Source organism: Lissotriton vulgaris, chromosome 12, assembly GCF_964263255.1.
Source record: "Lissotriton vulgaris chromosome 12, aLisVul1.2, whole genome shotgun sequence".
NCBI lineage: Eukaryota > Metazoa > Chordata > Amphibia > Caudata > Salamandridae > Lissotriton > Lissotriton vulgaris.
This window is the reverse complement of record NC_141700.1, coordinates 676838264-676856010: the sequence shown is the minus strand read 5'-3', so window position 1 is coordinate 676856010 and position 17747 is coordinate 676838264. Positions and strand designations below refer to the sequence as shown.

General features: G+C 48.2%; 1 protein-coding gene across 16 annotated transcripts in view; it reads left to right on the top strand.

Moving 5' to 3' along the window:
- GSE1 (Gse1 coiled-coil protein) overlaps nt 1-17747 on the top strand; it is a 1074384-nt gene that overhangs the window by 952779 nt on the left and 103858 nt on the right. Inside the window, exon 1 of one of the 16 annotated variants that reach the window (XM_086945875.1) lies at nt 8316-8650. The exons of 14 other annotated variants lie outside the window; for them this stretch is intronic. The gene's annotated coding sequence lies outside the window, so the exon portion shown is untranslated. Of the gene's footprint in view, nt 1-8315; nt 8651-17747 lie in introns of those variants that run through there. One more of the 16 variants, XM_086945872.1, reaches the window with a different exon arrangement.

The window sequence follows — 17747 nt, the reverse complement described above, 5'->3', positions numbered from 1 at the left end:
AGCATACATAGTAGAAACAAACAAAAAAGCAAACCTGGTGTAATTTCTCAAAGAAACCACTCGGTGCTTGAAGATCTTGAACATAATGTGCTTTATTACATTATTTGACAAGGGAGTTGCGGGATTAGGTGAGGCATGGGATGGTTGTTCCAACAATCTCCAACCACTACTTATCCCAGGGCTGCCTACTCTTGCTGTTCCAACAACCTCCAACCACTACTTATCCCAGGGCTGCCTACTCTCGCTGTTTCATCTGTGTTTGTATGGCACTGCCGCCACCAACCCAGTGGTTTCTTTAGAGGTGTGTTGGTGGGTGATTTTGTGGTTGCTTGTTTGATTGAGCTGGTAGATTCACTAAGTAGTGCAGGGAGGGCAGCATCCCGGAGCTAAATATACGTTTTCTTGTCCAACCCTTCATCTGGTGAGGGTTTTGTTTATAATTTAGTGTGTGGAAAGGAAGGTCTTCTGTTTGTTACAGAGCTCCTTGGCCCTGATTACAGGTTGCATGCCTTAATGGTAGTTAAAATGCTGGTGGGTTTCCTGCAGAAGCCAATAAGAACTGAAAGGTTATAGGCACATTTCCCTATTCTGTTCTTTCTCGTACCTTACCTGCAACCCCATGGGTAGAATGGTGGGCTGTGCTTAGACACGTCATGTTATGATTTTTTTGTTGTGTTTTCTGTTGCACTAAATTTACACCCGGAAGTGTGTGTCCAAGACCTGGATCCTCTTTCTTTTAAGTATGCATGTACATGCTATTCATTGTGATTCCCTGGTTTTTTTTTAGCATTGAGTTTTCAATTCTTTCCTAAACTGTGGCAACGTTTGGCTAGTCCTGATGGCTACGGCGATGATGTTTGAGATCCTGGGTGCATAGATGGAAAAGGCCTGCTGTTATTTAGTTGCAAAGTATGCACCTCCTTCGGAAATTATACGCCCACAACTCCATATTTATTGGGAACCAAATACCCCATTGTAGCACTTGACTCTCTCAAGGTTCCACGCAAATAACTTAAGCCCTGTCTTGGTTGGGTTGAACTTCAGGCCTGGATGATGTGCAAGCAGTGTTTGAAGTGTTGTATGTCAGAAGCCCAGGAGGCTTTCAAGCTGAGTTGTGTTAACGGGCACCCATCACCAGGAATGCTCACTTGTTGTGTGGATTGAACGCTGCTAGCGCTGCATGGCAACCTATCTTCAAGGTGCTATGGGGGAAACGACAAAGGAAGGGGCCTTTGAGGTGCTTTTAGCACGAGGCGCAAGGTGGTGTCCTGGCAGATCCTCTTAAGTGCCAGTATTTGAGTACCACATCATTGTGATGCAGTCAGACCTCTGTTTTAGTTCTGCAGTAGCAGACGACTCCCAGGGCCATCTTGTTTTGAGAAAAATTGCTTGGACCTTCTTAGTTTGTTGATAAAGTCATGATCTGTGTCACTATCGGTCGTGGGGCAGGTCCAGGCTTGGATGTATTGGTGGTGCAGTATTTGTCAGTAGTGGGTCCTTGGCAAGTACGGCTGTCAATAAGTACGGGGCTGCAGCTGATGAGTATGGTGTTGCATTGGCAATGTTAACGTTGTACTGGGACTGCAGCGGGTCAGCGCTGGAATACGGCGCAGTCTGTCCTAGTACTGAGAGTGAGTAGGGTGCAGTAGTAAGCCTGCGGCCGGTCTGTACTGATGCACTGCCAGACCAATTGTTACCCTACTTCTTGTCATGTAAAGCGCTCTGATACCCACTAGGGTCATGTAAAGCGCTATTCAAAACTTTATAACTAAATACTATGGCTGCAGCAGGGCTGTATTGATGAACTGGCAGTGTTTGTAAGTACTGTGGCTGCAGAGGGTCAGGGCTGTGGTGCTGTGCAGTCTGTCTGGTACTGGGGCTGAGCGGGTTAGTACTGATGCTTCGGAAAGCTGCCTGTAGCAGGTCAGTACTGATGCACTGACCGTATTTGTAAGTACAATAACTGCAGCGGTTCAGGGCTGAGATGCAGTGCTGTCTGACTAGTACTGGGGTTGAGGAGGTCAGTACTGATGTTGAGAGAGAGAGAGCTGCCTGCAGCAGGTCAGTGCTTTAAATGGGCCGCTAAGGAGTACCGGCACTTTTTTATTTTGAGTGGGAGAGTACCGGCACTTCTCAAGACCAGCTTAATACTTTTAATTGAAGAGTACCGGCACTTCTCAGAAACAAGCAGGCACTTGTTATTTTCACATTGCAAGTGTCAGTACTGATGCACTGACAGTATTTGTAAGTACAATAACTGCAGCGGCTCAGGGCTGAGATGCAGTGCTGTCTGTCTAGTACTGGGGCTGAGGAGGTCAGTACTGATGGAGAGAGAGAGATGCAGAGAGAGAGATGCCTGCAGCAGGTCAGTGCTTTAAATGGGCCGGTATGGAGTACCGGCACTTTTTTATTTTGAGTGGGAGAGTACCGGCACTTCTCAAGACAGGCTTAATAGTTTTAATTGAAGAGTACCGGCACTTCTCAGAAACAAGCAGGCACTTAATATTTTCACATTGCAAGTGTCAGTACTGATGCACTGACAGTGTTGTCTACGTCATTACAGGGGCTACAGCAGGTCAGGCCTCGGCGCCGCGTCGTACCCACCCGTGCCAGTCCTGTAGGGTGCTGGCAGTGCTGTGTGTGGCAAAGGCGGGCCCCGTTCCACGAGTCTGGTGTCCAGGCCACAGGCAGCGTGCTTCCTGCCTGCCAACATCAACAGTGCTTCCGAGTGTGTGTGTGTTTTGGACCCGCCCGGAGCCGAGGAATTCACAAGTTTCACCTCCACAAGTTCAGGCCCGCAGCGGCAGACTGGGAGGTGTGCCGGGAGGAGGCTGGCGAGGGATCCGACGGTGCCTGGCCTCTCTGCTGGAACCCGCCCTTGACCCCTGGGGATAGCGCCTCTCGGCCCTCCGCTCGATGCCTGGGGAGCTCCGCGGCCCTGCTCTCTTCACTGCAGGGTTTGCCTGGCCTGTTAGTTTGTTCCCCTTTAACTCATGTCACATTCCGCCCCCTCACCCAGGGCCTCCCCAACGCATGAGGAAGTGTGAGTATAAACTCAGCGCCTCCTGAGCACATCTCCCGGACACGCTTTGGTCTTTTTTTTTCCTTCAACTTATTTACAGTTTTTCTCGGATGCCTCTTTTTTTGTGTGTTGTGGGCGGTCTCTGCGGCCAGCTGCGCGAGATTCTGTTTTAATATTTGCACGAACTTCTACAAAATCATTTGACCCTACCGTTTGCTGCCTTCTTCGTGTTTAAATGATGTTGATTTTAGCGCCTTAATAAGGCCTCTTTGCGCTCTGTTTCTTAGTGACTGCCCTTCCGAATACTGGGGCTCAGTTGTACAGTATTAACTGGATTGTCTTATGGCACTCGCGGTGACCTTTGGCCTGCAGGATTCCTGCTGCTTTCAGCAGCGGGTGCATTAACCCACTTACACCTCTTTTACACATTTCGGCAAGCTAATATCGTGCAAAGAGGGTAGCCCCATTACTGAGGCTCTGAATTCTTTTATTTTTTGGGTAGTCGTGGGGCAGTAAGGTAATACAATACCACGCACCATTTTCTCTATGTATCCTCAAATAAAAATGTGTCTGCCTTTTTTTTTTGTTTTGGTTGTTTTTCACGTTCTACAGAAAGCAGCTCAAACACTATAACATTTACCATGATACGTCACATACAAATGACCCAACAAAAAAACATTGGACAGAAAGAACTCTTAACACCCAACACTATGTCGTCAGTCTGAGCTCATGCCAAGAAAAGCTACATGAATGCATCAAAGCAGTTCTGACATCCACCCAACACTGAGACTAAAAACACTTGGCGTAAACAAAAGCCACACAGCGACACCGAACAGAAAACATTAGCTAGAGTATATACCTATTGCCGTATAGACTGCTTTCGCTGAGCCCAGCTGCACGTGCCCCCAGCCAAAAGCCACCTGCATACAACAGAACACATGTGGGAAAGTGCACCCTACACAATCACACACACATTCACTCTCTTCTGCACTGCTCTCTAGGGCATTCATGCTGGATTCTCGCTGTATAATCTATTTATCTATCTATCTATCTATCTATCTATCTATCTATCTCGTCTTCGACATCACGGACAGACAGATCTCCCACACTACTTGAGCACCACACACAAGTGTACCCAAGCTCACTCTTCACACAACACGTCAAACCACTCTCATCTACCCAGGAGTGTGCATATCTGCTGACTTTAAAAATGTAAGGAATCGACAAAGCCTTTACCCTCTCCTGTAGCACGACCAATCATACACCCACAATCCAGCCAATGAAAAGTGAGCTACCAAACAGAGTATAACACACAGCAGTGGTTCTTAACTTGTGGTTGTGGGACCGCTGTGGGTCCGCGAGCGTACTCCAGGTGGTCTGCGACAGTTTAGAAATGAAATAATAACAGATTAATGAATGTAGATAAGTGAAGTAAAATTGATAATTTTAAAACGTTCTGTAAATGTGAAGGAATTTGAAAATGGAGGCTAAAAATTAAGATTGTATCCTCAGATCGATTTGTGGCAGCAGTGCAAGTGCATCGGACGGAATATAGTTTGGATGAGGAGTGGCCTCGATTGAATTTGGAGAAGCTACAACCTTTCTAGTACATTTTTTTTAATATAATAGTGAATGAAAATATTTCATCATTTGTGTACTTGCTTGATGTTTGTTTTTGTATTTTTTGCATATTGTTTTGCGGTTTACATCATCGAAAATGCTTAGGCAGCTTCTCGTAATGACTCAGTGGAGATCCCCGAATTCCAGTAAAGGTTCAAAAAGGGGGTCCCTGGGTTCCAGTAATGATTAAGTGGGGGTCCACAGAAGTAAGGTTAATATCCATTGCCATAAAGAACACAATACCCTCCATTCTCACAAGCAAAATCTCGATTTTTGGACTAGTGCTTGGAAGCATTCCGGACGTCGACCTTTAATCTGACAAAAGTTCTATGAAAACAATCAATCGGGGAATTGTGAAGGCGTGCTTCTCACCGGTGGTGGTCTCAAGGCGCTGAGGGTGTGGGGGGGAGTAAGCAGCTCCGTTCATTCGAAGAGCCAGGCCTTGAGGGTCTTCCTGAAGATGTTCGGAGAGAGTCTGATGTCGATCGGGAGCTCGTTCTTTTGGCTGCGATGTAGGAGAAGGCTCTTCCGCTCGTTCTCGGTCTGCGGATGTGCGGGGTTTAGGCGACAGCGGCAGATTGGAGGTTTCTCTTGGGTACGTGGAAGGAGAGTCTTCTCGTTGAGGTATTGTGTTTCGGAGATGTGGAGGTTTTTGAAGGCGTGGGTGAGTATCTTGAATTTTAAATTCTTCTCGATGGGGAGCCAGTGGAGGTCTTGCAGGTATTTGGTGATGTGTTCTTTTCGAGGGATGATGAGGACGAGTATAGCTTCGGTGTTCTGTATGGTCTGGAGTTTGCGGAGCAGAGACTTGTTGATTCCGGCATAGATGGTGTTTCCGTAGTCCAGTTTGCTGGTTATGAGTGAGTGGGTGACTGTTTTTATTGATTTAGGGGTGATCCATTTGTAGGTCATGCGGAGGGTGTTGAAGCAGGTGGAAGCAACAGCCTTGACCTGTCGGGTCATGGAGAGGGAGGAGTCTAGTACAATGCTGAAGTTCCAGGCCTGGTCCGTGGGGGTGGGCGGGCTGCCGAGGGAGGTGGGCCACCAGGTGTTGTCCCAAGCGGCGGGGGAGAGGACGAGGACCTCTCTCGTCTTCTCTGAGTTGAGCTTAAGGCTGCTGCTGCTCATAAAGGATGCGACTTCCTGTGGTACAGAAAAGGCACTATATAGTGATCATTAAGAAAACAATGGTGTTGTGGCTCTGTGGGAGAAACAAAATGCGAAAAGGAATGAATTGGTGGTGGCACATCAGTAAAATGTGTATATTTTAAACTGTGTTTCTTAGTTGGAGAATCTGCAATCCTGAAAGTTAAAGCTGGCTGACCCATACACAAAGTACATGCCTATAAGGGGGAAATGTAATTCTGCACACATTGCTTTAAATGGGCAGATACTGTCAGGAACAGAGTACCTGCACTTCATACATTTGAAATGAAAAGTATCTGCCCTTCTCAGCACTGCTGCAATACATTTAATGGACAGTAGCGTAATAGCCCCTGCGGTGCCACAGGATCTGAGCTCCAGGGGGCCCCCCTGCCAGGCACTGTTCACAGACAGGCCTGAGGACTCCTGACTGGGTCCGGAGGGCTGCCCTCCATGCACTTTGGCCCCTTGAGGTTTGTTACGCCAATGTTAATGGGAGCGTAACAGCACTTCTCAGCACTGCTCCAATACATTTAATAGGAGAGGGCCTGCACTTCTCAGCACTGCTGCAATACATGTAATGGGAGGGTACCCGCACTTCTCGGCACTACTGCAATGCATTTAATAGGAGAGGGCCTGCACTTCTCAGCACTGCTGTAATACATTTAATAGGGGAGTGCCTGCACTTCTCTGCATGAAACAGGTACTCTAAATAGTGAGTATCTTACATTAAAAGCACTGTCCACACAAGCAAACATGGCTTTAAGTTGGGGTTCGGCCGAGTGTCCCCAGCAGTATCAGCCTTCCAGAAAACCTGCCTTGGCAAATCTACCAGGGCGTCTCTAAAACCTCAAGCCAGGTGTGAGGCTTGCACGGTCCAGATTTCTTTACGTACCTTAATTGTAGTTTTGTGGTTCCTATTCTTAAGAAGAAAAAAATATATACAGGTACCAGAATGCAACAGATAAAGAACACCAGTGCTGCCTATGGGACGAGGTATATGGTTCCTAGAAGTTGAAGTTAGCCTCTGCACTGAAAATTCAAAAGACAGATTAATACAAATGCTACCCAATCCTTTTGAGGTCAAGGGGGGAGGGGCTGGGCGATCGTGGGGGGAGAGGGAGGTTCTCATCCTGAAACACTGTCACCCCCGTCTGTCTCTTCACAAGGCAGGGGGGGGGGCACGACCCCTGCGGAGTAATAAGATAAAGATTTGTATTTCCTGTGGTTGGGGGGTGGTTGAAGCGGGGGCGGGGCCTCACAGCGGCCCTCTGTTTATTCACAAACATGCTTCTTGCCTGTAATGAAAATTATCAGCACGGGGTTATTAGGGGCTAGAGACATCCAAGGCTCCTCCTGCGAAAGTGTGAGGGCATGCTGTGCGAGAGGCATTCCAAGGGGTGTAATTATCCCCCCCCCCACCCCGCAAGGGGGGGCTGGTTGAACCAGGACCTAGCAGCTTGTAATTACAAGGCACGGGGGCCGCGGCCCGGGCCCTGGCGTCTGCGGAGCGCCGGGGACGGTAATTACCGGAGCGGCGGGAGGGCAGGCCGAGTGCTGATTAGAAAGTGCTGCTCGAGCCATTTGTGAGCGACAGGGTGCGGGGAGGGGGGCAGCAAATGGTGAGAAATGAGGGAAAGACACCACATTTAAGAGCGCTCGCTTTTGTACAGCCAATTATTGAATCTATATTTGAACAATTTTCGGGGCACGGAGGGCGAGCAGGCTCATAATTGCAGAAACAGCAGCTCTCTAATTACCTTGCTGTGAGTGCCTGCCCGTCCTTTGGCGTGTTTCTCGCCTTCCCTCCTTTCTCCCTTTTTAAATGGCGCTCCTTTGCACGTCGGCGGCCCGGGCTCGGCGCTGTCGCAGGCGCAACGCCGGCGCGTTGATTCCGCGGCGCGCTACCTTCGGATATTTGATGGGCCCGGCGGGTCCTGCCAGTGTAAACACGCGGGGAGCGCAGCCCGGTGGCGCTTCCGGCCTCGTCTTCCCGGCTCCCTGCTCCTGGGGCCGACCCTTGGCAGGGCTAGCCTGCTGTGTACAAGCTGTCAAGCTGCAGACAGGCTGTCGCCTTTGTGCCGGGGCCCTGGGCCTACCGTGGCCTGGAGGAGGGGGGGGGGGGCAGGATGTTCTCTCCATCCAGTCTACACTTTACTGGGGGTGGGGGGCGTTTGAACCCTTTCCCCGTTGGCCCCCGTTAAACATCTCCCCCTAACTTGGGGCTCGTATCACCCTCCCCAATCGGTTTTATTGGTGCCACGGTCCTGAAGGAGGGGCAAGATTGTTCTGCCCCTCACCCCTGGCATTTCTGGTGTTGTGCCCCGCTGTGAGCCTGAGGGGCACATGAAAGGACGGGGCCGACTGCCCACTGGGCCGCCCCGTCCTCTGCTTTTTCTGAGGCCCTGAGCCTGGGGCAGGGGGAGGGCTGTCTCTTCTCGGGAATCTCGGCTTTACTGAGTCATAAATGGCCCTGCTGTGAAACGGGAAGGGCCGGGGGGGGGGCTGGTGCTCCGCCCGCCCCTCCCGCGATGAGCATGGAGAAGTCCCCTTTAACTGCGCCGCCAAGAGTCGTGTTGTGTGAGCTAGGGCTCCCAGACTGCCCTCTCAAGTGAGGCCCTGCCCGGCCAGGGCATTTTGGACACATCTTTTCGAGGAACACATTGCTGAACCCGCGATCCCCACCCGAATTTTTCCCAGGAGATTGTTTACTTTTATCCAGTTTGTACTTGGAGCGTCGTTAGAGTCGGTGCTCCTCATTTTGTTGTTGGGAGGACAAAAGGCTGAGCCGGGATTCAAGCTTGTGATGCGCAGGCTAATCACGAGATCAATGCAGCACGCGCTCAACCCACAGAGCTGCACCAGGTGAGGAGACATGTAGTGATGCATTGCGATGGTAGTTTGTAAGAGGTAAGAGGGCTGTGTCAAGAGCCCCGCATGCCCGACCTCTGTTTGTACTGTACGAGCATTCTTAGTGTGATCCTCTGCAGTGCGCACAGTACATTTCAGGTTTACACGCATGATGAGTTTCCTGACTGAGCACAGTTGAATGGGCGTGCACGAATGAATGCTGCTCATTGCGTCCTGTGGCCCTTTCATTGGTTGGAAGTGGTTGCTGCAGTGGAGAGGAGCTATGAATGTGCTTAAGCTCGGATATAGCGCATAGTGGTGGCAATGAAAGTGGCACATTGAGGTAGGCTCTGTGAGAGTGGCTCTGTTGCCAGAAAAAGGCAACACTGGCCCAATTTATAATCGGGAGGCGCTAGGATCGGCGTGTAGAGCAAGTCTTAATTTAATGCCTTACCAGTCCTTTCTACGATCAACCTGTTTTTTTATTATTTTTAACAAGTCTTGCCACTCAAGCGCCTTATTAACAAGTCTTGCCACTCAAGCGCCTTAATTGTTTGGAAGTAACATGTTAGGCCCTGGTACACCACGAGGTCCACCATGGGGGGAAGATCATTTCTCCTACTTAGTGGCCAAAACTTGGAATTCTCTCCCCACCCACCTCCGCCTTACACAGAACCACCTCTCCTTCAGAAAACAACTAAAAACTTGGATATTTGATAAGTAAAGCACCCCCCCTCCCTCAAGCGCCTTGAGACCCTCTGGGTGAGGTAGTGCGCTATACAAATTCTTGAACTTGAGGTATGTAGGGCTGTTAGGATTCCGTTTCTGCACTCCTGGGTGGGCGGTAGGGTCACATTGTTAAGTGAGAGCAAAGACCCTGCATTGAGGATGATAGCTGTGAAGTTGTGTGACACCCAGCCGCGGCCCGTGCAGGTAACAGCGGTGGGGCAGTGAGGCATGGTAAGGAGGAATTTCGAGGGACGATGCAGAGGGGAAATTAATAATTTATTTCATGTTCCCACCGCATCGTCCCTCGAAAGCCCCCCTTACCCGGCCTCACCGCTGTTACCTGCACGGACCGTGGCTGGTGACAATTTGTGTGTCCCAACCTTACACCATCAGTGTGAGTGTGATTCTATTGGATTATAATTGCATTTATATAGCGCTTACTACCCCTGACGAGGCGACAAAGCGCTTTTTCGATGAGTAGCACGCTACTCCGGGACCCATAGAGGATTAGTGTTGAATTAGTATAGTGAAACATGCAAGTACATTTTAAGTGGTGGATAGCTTAGTCAGTTCTAGGTTAGTCAGTCATTTGGATTGGGATTCGGAAAGGTTGAGCTGATGGTCAACAGCGCGTGTGCTAGGCCCCAGTTCAGCTGCATGGGCTTGGGGCAGTGATGCCATGGGTACCCGCCCTGTGTCTGCTGTGTGGGCCGGACAGTGGTGCCATGGACAGGTGGTACTTGCAAATGATGCTGTTTCGAAGCGATCGTGGCCTTGTTTCCAGTGCGTGGCCTTGAGGCGGTGGTGCCCCGGGCAGGTCCTTGCAAGAGATGCTGATGTGACGCAGGACATGGCCACCTTATCTGCGGAGTGGCCTGATCGAAGCATATGGGGCCCATTTCGAATACATCCAGTCAAGGGGTGGGTTGGCTGTTAGTATGTGTATTACAGACCGGTCCTTCGTTTGTGTGAGTTTTACATTTATTTTCACTTTTTTCTTCGATTCATCATCTATTTCAATAAAGACTGATTAAACCTGCCAATCTAAAACATTCACTGTGCTGTAATTCACTTGTTTCACTATCGTAATACACGTTTTAAGATGCCTCTTGCAATTAACCAGCAGTTCTTGGTAAGGATTTCCTCCATCCGAAGCCAGGCCCCAATGTGTTAAGCTGATTTATAAACCAGGCCTGTTCCCAGGCCATGAGGCTGTGGTATGAAAACTACTTTTTCTTAGTTTTATTTCATTTCTCGTATGCTATGCAAATTGGCATGTGTGTGGTCCCATTTTGTTTTTTCTTCATTCTTTAGTATTATTTGGTCAATTGTTAAACATGAACGTTCACTCGCAATGAGCCATATGGCGCTATTGGCAGTGCTTCATTTGACCCGGTGCTCTGCACCGACAACACAATACTTAGAACAGTCCACCACATGGTGGCGCTGCTCATCTAATTTACAGATATGCAGAACAGCAGTAGTTTAGGACTACAATATACATTAAAATTGCTAATACCTGCCTCCCCAGCCATTCCTTTAGCTTTGGGGACCTGGAATAATCTGAACTGTTGCATTTACATGCGAGAGAGATGGTTAGTAGTTGTGTTGGCAGCAATGACAAGGGCGATGGGTGGGGCAAGCTGCAGTGGCCTCCTGGTAAGAGCCCTGGCACTTAATATATTACAAATTAAGCTCTGGCTATAGATGTGAAACTGATTAAAGATCTAGCTTGGTGGAAGGAATTATAGAGCGGAAATCCGCAGCAGAATAAGTCACTTTCTGACCGCCTGCACGGTGGTCTGATCGTAATAGGCCGGGTGGGACCGCCGACTCCTTGACGGACCGTCACATGCCTGATACGATGGCGGTCGCAGTCTGATGACTGACATCGTAATCAGGCCCTAGTTAAACTAAGTAGGTGCGGCGAGGTGTCCGCACATCCGGCGCAGGAGAGGCAAGAGACCGGGACCACGACTCCCAGAGCCTAAATAGGCCAGAGTCTCCGCCCTCACCCGCACCGGATGCGCGTCAACTGCCGACCGGGAAATGGATCGCGGCGAGGAGCTGAGAGGCCGGGCCCTAAGTGCGCGCTCGTCGAGTCTCGCGCTTGGCACAGTCAGTTCACAACTATTGAAGGCTGCTGGGCTCACCTTTAAGGCAAATCAGCCAGTTAGCACATACCTGCTTGCACTACACAGGCCACACAGAACAAACTTGATAGTCGAGTCCCCAACAACAAAACCTCAGTTATGTCCACATTTCCTATTGCTACAGTTTATAAACGCCATGCTCTGATCTTGGATTAAATTCTGAAAGAAGTTACTGAACCCAAATAGCGCTGCAAAGTCATCCCAAAGGCGCAGAAGGTGCGCCACGGAAACACGTGTGACGTAAGATTGCATAACTCGCTGTTACTAACATGGGCACTTCACACATTACTTCCAACTGATATATGGGAAACGCAGACTTTTATGACCAGGGTTCCCAGATCAGTAAAGCACTGTGTTTCCATGCTAATGGTAAAAAAAGCGCCATACAAATGCTGTTCGCATCAAACGCCGTAAGGTTAGTTGCACGTAGGCGCTTCTCATGTTGGCTCTTAGATGAAGTAAGGGAAGTGATCTGTTTTGTGCCTGATTATCATATTTTTTGTGTGTTTTAATTTGGGGGGAGCTCACCAGTTTTCCGGATTGTGACTGCAGCCAGCCGTTCGCTTTATTCCCCGTTTGTTTGCTCCTTGGTTGCACCTGCTGACCTGCACCCTCGCAGTGTGCTCTCAGCCCGCCTCTAGCGCGTGCAGCATTAGCATACAGGATCTACCGGGGCTCGTGTGTACACGGAGGCTGCTCCTCAGCTAATAAATGTCGCATACCAATGAGGGCCCGCGCTTGTGCGTGGGGTCGAGAGAGGGACCCGAGCTCCGTTAGCACCCCCTAAGCCACTTCGGGGACGAGCCCTGCCGAATGCTGCCTGCTTCTCTCCCTGCTCCCGTTCGCCCCCTTTCCTCTCTCCACACTAATGAGGCTCTTAAGGTTGTTTCTGCCGCTAATCCTTCCTAAACTAATCTTCCTCTATTTATCTGTCTCATTTAAGTTGCCAGGACGAGCCTCCCTGGTTTGTGTTGTTGTAGCGACATCTGCTGGTGCGGTGCAGTAACGCGTCTGTTAGGAACCAGTCCCCAGTGGAGGATTGGCAGCTGTGTCTGTCACCAGTGATTGATTGATCGACTGTTTCTGTTCCCTGATGCCGAGACTGAAGGGTTACGAGTTGGAGAATTATTTACAGTCAGAATAACCTGGTGGTTGTGCGTGGATCCCATTTTCTTAGCGGTTTTGCACAGCACTTTAGTGTTTATACATGCACACAGATTTTATGTCTGCTCATGTTATTATTATCGGGTTTTATATAGCGCACAGCTAACCACATGGGGTTTCCCGGTGCTCCAGCGGAAAATCGGATACATGCAGGCCCCATTAATACAGAACAGCCAAGTGTTCAGGTGTCTACGAAAGATGGACAACGAGGCACAGCTTCATAAGGGTTCAGGCAAGGCATTCCATAACTTAGGACCCAGGTATGCAAAGGATCGACCACCAATGTGTGCATGTTTAATTTGGGGACCGTGCACAGGGACAGTTTGCTAGAACGAAGGAAACAGGACGGCTGATATGATTTAACCAAGTTGTGGAGGTAGCGTGGGACTCTGTGCTTAATTTGTAAAATATTAAGTGCCAGGGCTCCGACCAGGAGGCCGCTGCAGCTTACACCACCCATCGCCCTTGTCATCACTGCCAAAACAACTACTAACCATCTCTCTTGCCTGCAAGTGCGACGGTTCAGAAAATTCCAGGTCCCCAAAGCTCAAGGAATGGCTGGGGAGGCAGGTTTAGCATTTTTTTTAAATGTATATTGTTTTCCTAAACTGCTGATATACTGCTCATCTCTAAATTACATGAGCAGTGCCACCTTGTGGCAGACTGCCCTAAGTGTTGTGTTGACAATTAGGTGCCGGTGCCGAGCACCATAAACCAATTAAGTGCTGGTGGACAGCACTGGTTCAAATTAAGCACTGGTGGGCCTGCTCTGGCTTTGTGCACATAGCACAATGCTTTGAAGGGAATTTGCTTCCCCACCATGAGCCAATGAAGCTCTTTGGAGGTGAGACGAGGCCAAGGTGGTTTTGGGGGGTCTGCATAACACCCTTGGCTGCCAGGTTCTAAACTACTTGCAACTGTCTGATGGATGCTTTAACTGCCCTCAAACAGAGAACTTTAATGTGGTCCAATCTTGCCATTATGAGTGTCTGAATTACTGTTCTCTGAACTGGAAGCGGAAGTGGCCAAATGATTTTCCGCAGCCATTTCAAGACGCCGAATCAGGTAGCAGCCACCTGCAACCCCTATGTATGGATTCACAGTTATTTGTAAAACTCCAATCTAGCTAGACCACAGGGGAGCACTGAACATGCGTGGAAGTCCTGAGGTACAATTGAGACTTATTTACAGTGAGGGTGAATGCTTGTGGGTGGTGATTTGTATTGTGTTGATATTTCGGAATTACAGGCAGGCGGAGGCAGTTCTTATCTTGACAAGGATAGGGCTTCAAATCCTAGCAGTGTAGCTGGAGAGGACCTGCATTTTTTTTTTCTCTTTTGCAGCATTTTGTCTTCAGTTTGTCATTGCCATGAGCTTCTCCCTGCCTGTTAATGTGCAGGTGTGCCATTTCAATTGGGGTTGCACGTGATGCAGCTGGTCTTGAAGAGATCACTGGTTTTGAGGTCTAGCCGCTGCAGTTATTCTTTGCTGGGCCACCCTAAAGAAATGTTCTCCTAGCTTGGCCTCCACATTTGCTTTCTTTTTACTATTCCTCAGCCCTGCAGACGTGCGTTCTACTAGTGCATTTTGCTCCCTTGAGCCTGGAACATATTCCCAACAGAGAAATTGAGAAACTGATCAACAAGCCCCCATATTTCATCTGCACGCCCTTGGCTATGTGTCCAGTGCACTGGCCTCGGAAGATCAGCTGTAAGGTGAAAAATAAGCAACTAATCTTTAATATTCCAAGAATTCAAATTATACGGTTTTCTTAAAAGTATTCAGTGTTTGAATTCACAAATGTTCAGTATGCCTTTCAGTAGAATTAAAATACTCCTGTCAGACGAGATTTTTAACTCTGTCCCTATTAAAGGGTTTAACTCTCAGATTGTTGCAGTAGTAAGCCTGTTTTGCATCTTCAAAAATGTGTCTGGAACCTCCCTTCCTTCTCTGTCTGACAGTCTTTTTTTTAAATCCTCTACTTGTTCCCTCTCCTTCAGCGGAGAGACTGGTGACACTCATTACTGTGGAGCAGTATAGTCTCAGACTTCTCCAACCAGTAGCTCGTGAGATACTGGTAGCTCTCCAGCTACCTGTGAGTAGCTCTCGTTTGCTCAGTTCAGCCTTAATTAGAAGCTTTTGTTTGGTTGAATTAATATATGTATACCAAAATTGAAATGTGTGTATTTGATATTAAAATATGTGTATTTTAAGAACCCATAATGTCCACAATCCATTTAAATCTGTTATCTGAAATAATAAACCATGCAGCCATGGGAGACTTATTACTAATGTTAGTACCTTGGTGCCAGGGGGCATTGCACCTGTGGTTGTTAGGGTTGCCCTTTAAGAAGCATTCAAAATTGGTTGGTAACCTTGCTTAAGGTGGTCACTAATGTAATATTGTCTAATGTGTACAACAAAAATATTAGTAGCTAGGGATGATTTCATTGAACAGTAGTAGCTCTTGTTAGTGAAAAGGTTGGAGACCCTGCTCTAACGTATTAGCTCTGTAAAGTACACAGATGGTAGGAGTGTGCTCCCTGAAAAGCAGACTTTTGGGTCTACTGTGTAGGTATTTTTGGAACTTGAATGTTTCTCTTCGGTCCCTCACACCTCATCATTCTCCACACTCTCTGTGCTGTTTGCGAAATGAATCATTTGCAACTTTGGTCTGTCTGTCTTTCTTTCTCCAAATGTGGTTTCCAGAACCAGGCTTAGCTCTAGGTGTAGCTCTCACAAATGGACAAAATGTTCTACATGTTGCTTTCAAAATTGACCCTGTTCAGGTGACCGCTCCAGATGTGAGCCCATTGCTGTAGATGTGTCTCCCAGAACTGCAAAAAGTGATGCATTTGTAGGTTTCAGAAATGGACACACTCCCTTGGTGGAAGCCCATAAGGGGGTGGAGCTTCCAGGCCTAGCTGCAGTACCCTGTGTAAGGCCTCAAATTTGGATACAATGCCCTCTGCCTATCTGTGAGAACAACTTCACATATGGGCAATCTCATTTTTACAATATGGGAGGCTCATAATCTTTTTTTGGACATTCAATTGATAAGTAGGCACCATGTTAAGTCTGGAAATTGCGTGCACCATCTAACTGATTAAAATAAGCTCCTGATGTTCTTACTCTAATTTTAAAAGAAGGTTCGGCTGTCCGCAGCCCACTTCCCATAAATAAAGGAGTGGGTATTTGGCTTCTCCTGTGAATTATACGAGTAAGGAGGCTTGGCTATGTTTTGGTGGTGTGCGTTTTGGGCGCCTGGATTCTTGGGGACATGGTTGCTTTGAAGCAGAGCAGCTCTTAGCGTTCCCTTTGAAGGATTGGTGGGCATTGCTTCGTCATAGTGAAGCGTGTTCATGAATTCTTAATGTGATATGGGGTATAGCTTCTTTTTGGAGAAGTGAGCTCTTAGTTTTCTTTGAATGATGGCTGACACAGACATGCCTCCCATCTAGTGGAATAGACTTGTAGCTCATCCCTTTCTTTGATCTTTGATTGAATGTTTGGTGGGTATAGCTTCCATGAAGTGATGTAGGCTTTTGGGACCCCCCCCTCCCTTTCCTTTAAATGATTGGAGAGAATTGTTCATCTAGTAGAGAGGGGCATCTTACCCCCACTTCCTGTGCATGACTTGGAAATTGCTTCCTTCTAGCTTAGAGTATTGTTGGTTCACCTTTTCCTGTAAATGTCTTGGTATAATAGGTTCCTTCCAGAGAGGGGTTTTGATTGCCTCTTGGTTGTGGGTGTTGCTCCTTCTTGTGGAGTGGGAGTTTGGTTTCCTGCTTCCTGTACACGATTCATGTGAATGGCCCTCTGGTGGTGAAGTCGGCTCTTGGCTTCCTTAAGTAATCAAGGGCGTGATGTGCTTCTGATGGAGTGGCCTTTTGACTTTAACCATAATTTTAAATAAAGGAATGTTACCTGGAATTGTTCTTTTGGAGTGGACTCTTTGCTCTCCCTTACTTTCAGTAATTGCAGGGTGGGGCGTAGCTTTCTTCTGGCTGAGTGGGCTTCTTCTCTTCATCTCCCTCTAAATGACTGCCAAGAATGGCTTCTTCAGGAGTGGGCTCTTGGCTTTCCCATCCTTAAAATGATTGGCGGTCATGGTTTCTGTCAGGGATTGGGTTGTTGAGATACAGGAAGGAGGGGGGGTTGGTCGTCTGCTGTTTTACTGCTTTAAATGATGGTCGTCTCTTGGCATCCCTCGTCTTTGCTGTCCTTTCTTTGTGCATCAATTCTTCTCGGTGTGCAGTGAGCTAGAATCCTGACTCCAGGCCTCTGCTAATGAAGCTGCTCATGAGATTGGATATGAAGTGACCTGGTGTCCCCGCTGTAGTTATTTCCTCAACTGGCCCTGGGCTCTCTAGCTGCCTCCTGACACCATCAAAGGCTGGTATAGAGACGGGAACCAACAATTCACTCCTGTGCAAATAAGTCAGCTGATGAAACAGCAGCTTATTCTCTTCCCTCCACCACTGGATAGGCTTTGATAGGCTTGAGCTGCCGCTTGTCCTTTGCTGCTCTTTACCAGCCAGAAGTGCATTCTGTAAAAATCTAGTTTTAACCGGTGTAAGACGGGTGGCAGAAGCTGAATTTTCTGCATAAGTGGCTGTCCTTCTGCAGATGAAATAGGATTGTCTGGTGTTTTGGTGCACTAGGTGTGTGCTTGCAGGCGTCTTGTGAATCTGGTTTGGTAGTATACCAGCATGCACTGAAAGCTGTTTACCGTCCAGCATCCTTTCCTTTGGCTCATTGTTAAAAAGCACGCCAGCCACATAAGGTTTTTTTTTCTAGTCTGACCGTAGATCTATAAGCTCTTGCTTTTGTTTTAGGTGGAAGTAAAAAGAAGAGAGGATGGACAGAATGCAGAACAAATCAAACATGTAGCACCAGTCACAGATCTGGGTATAATCCAAAGTTGTTTTGCTCACCACGCCACTCCAGTTTGTACCCAGCCATATGCAAAATCCATCTTGACCCTTCTCCCCATTGAAACAGTCCAGCCCAAACTGCCAGGCGAGGTCCTCCCTGGACTGGAAACAAGCATCCTGGGACCGGTT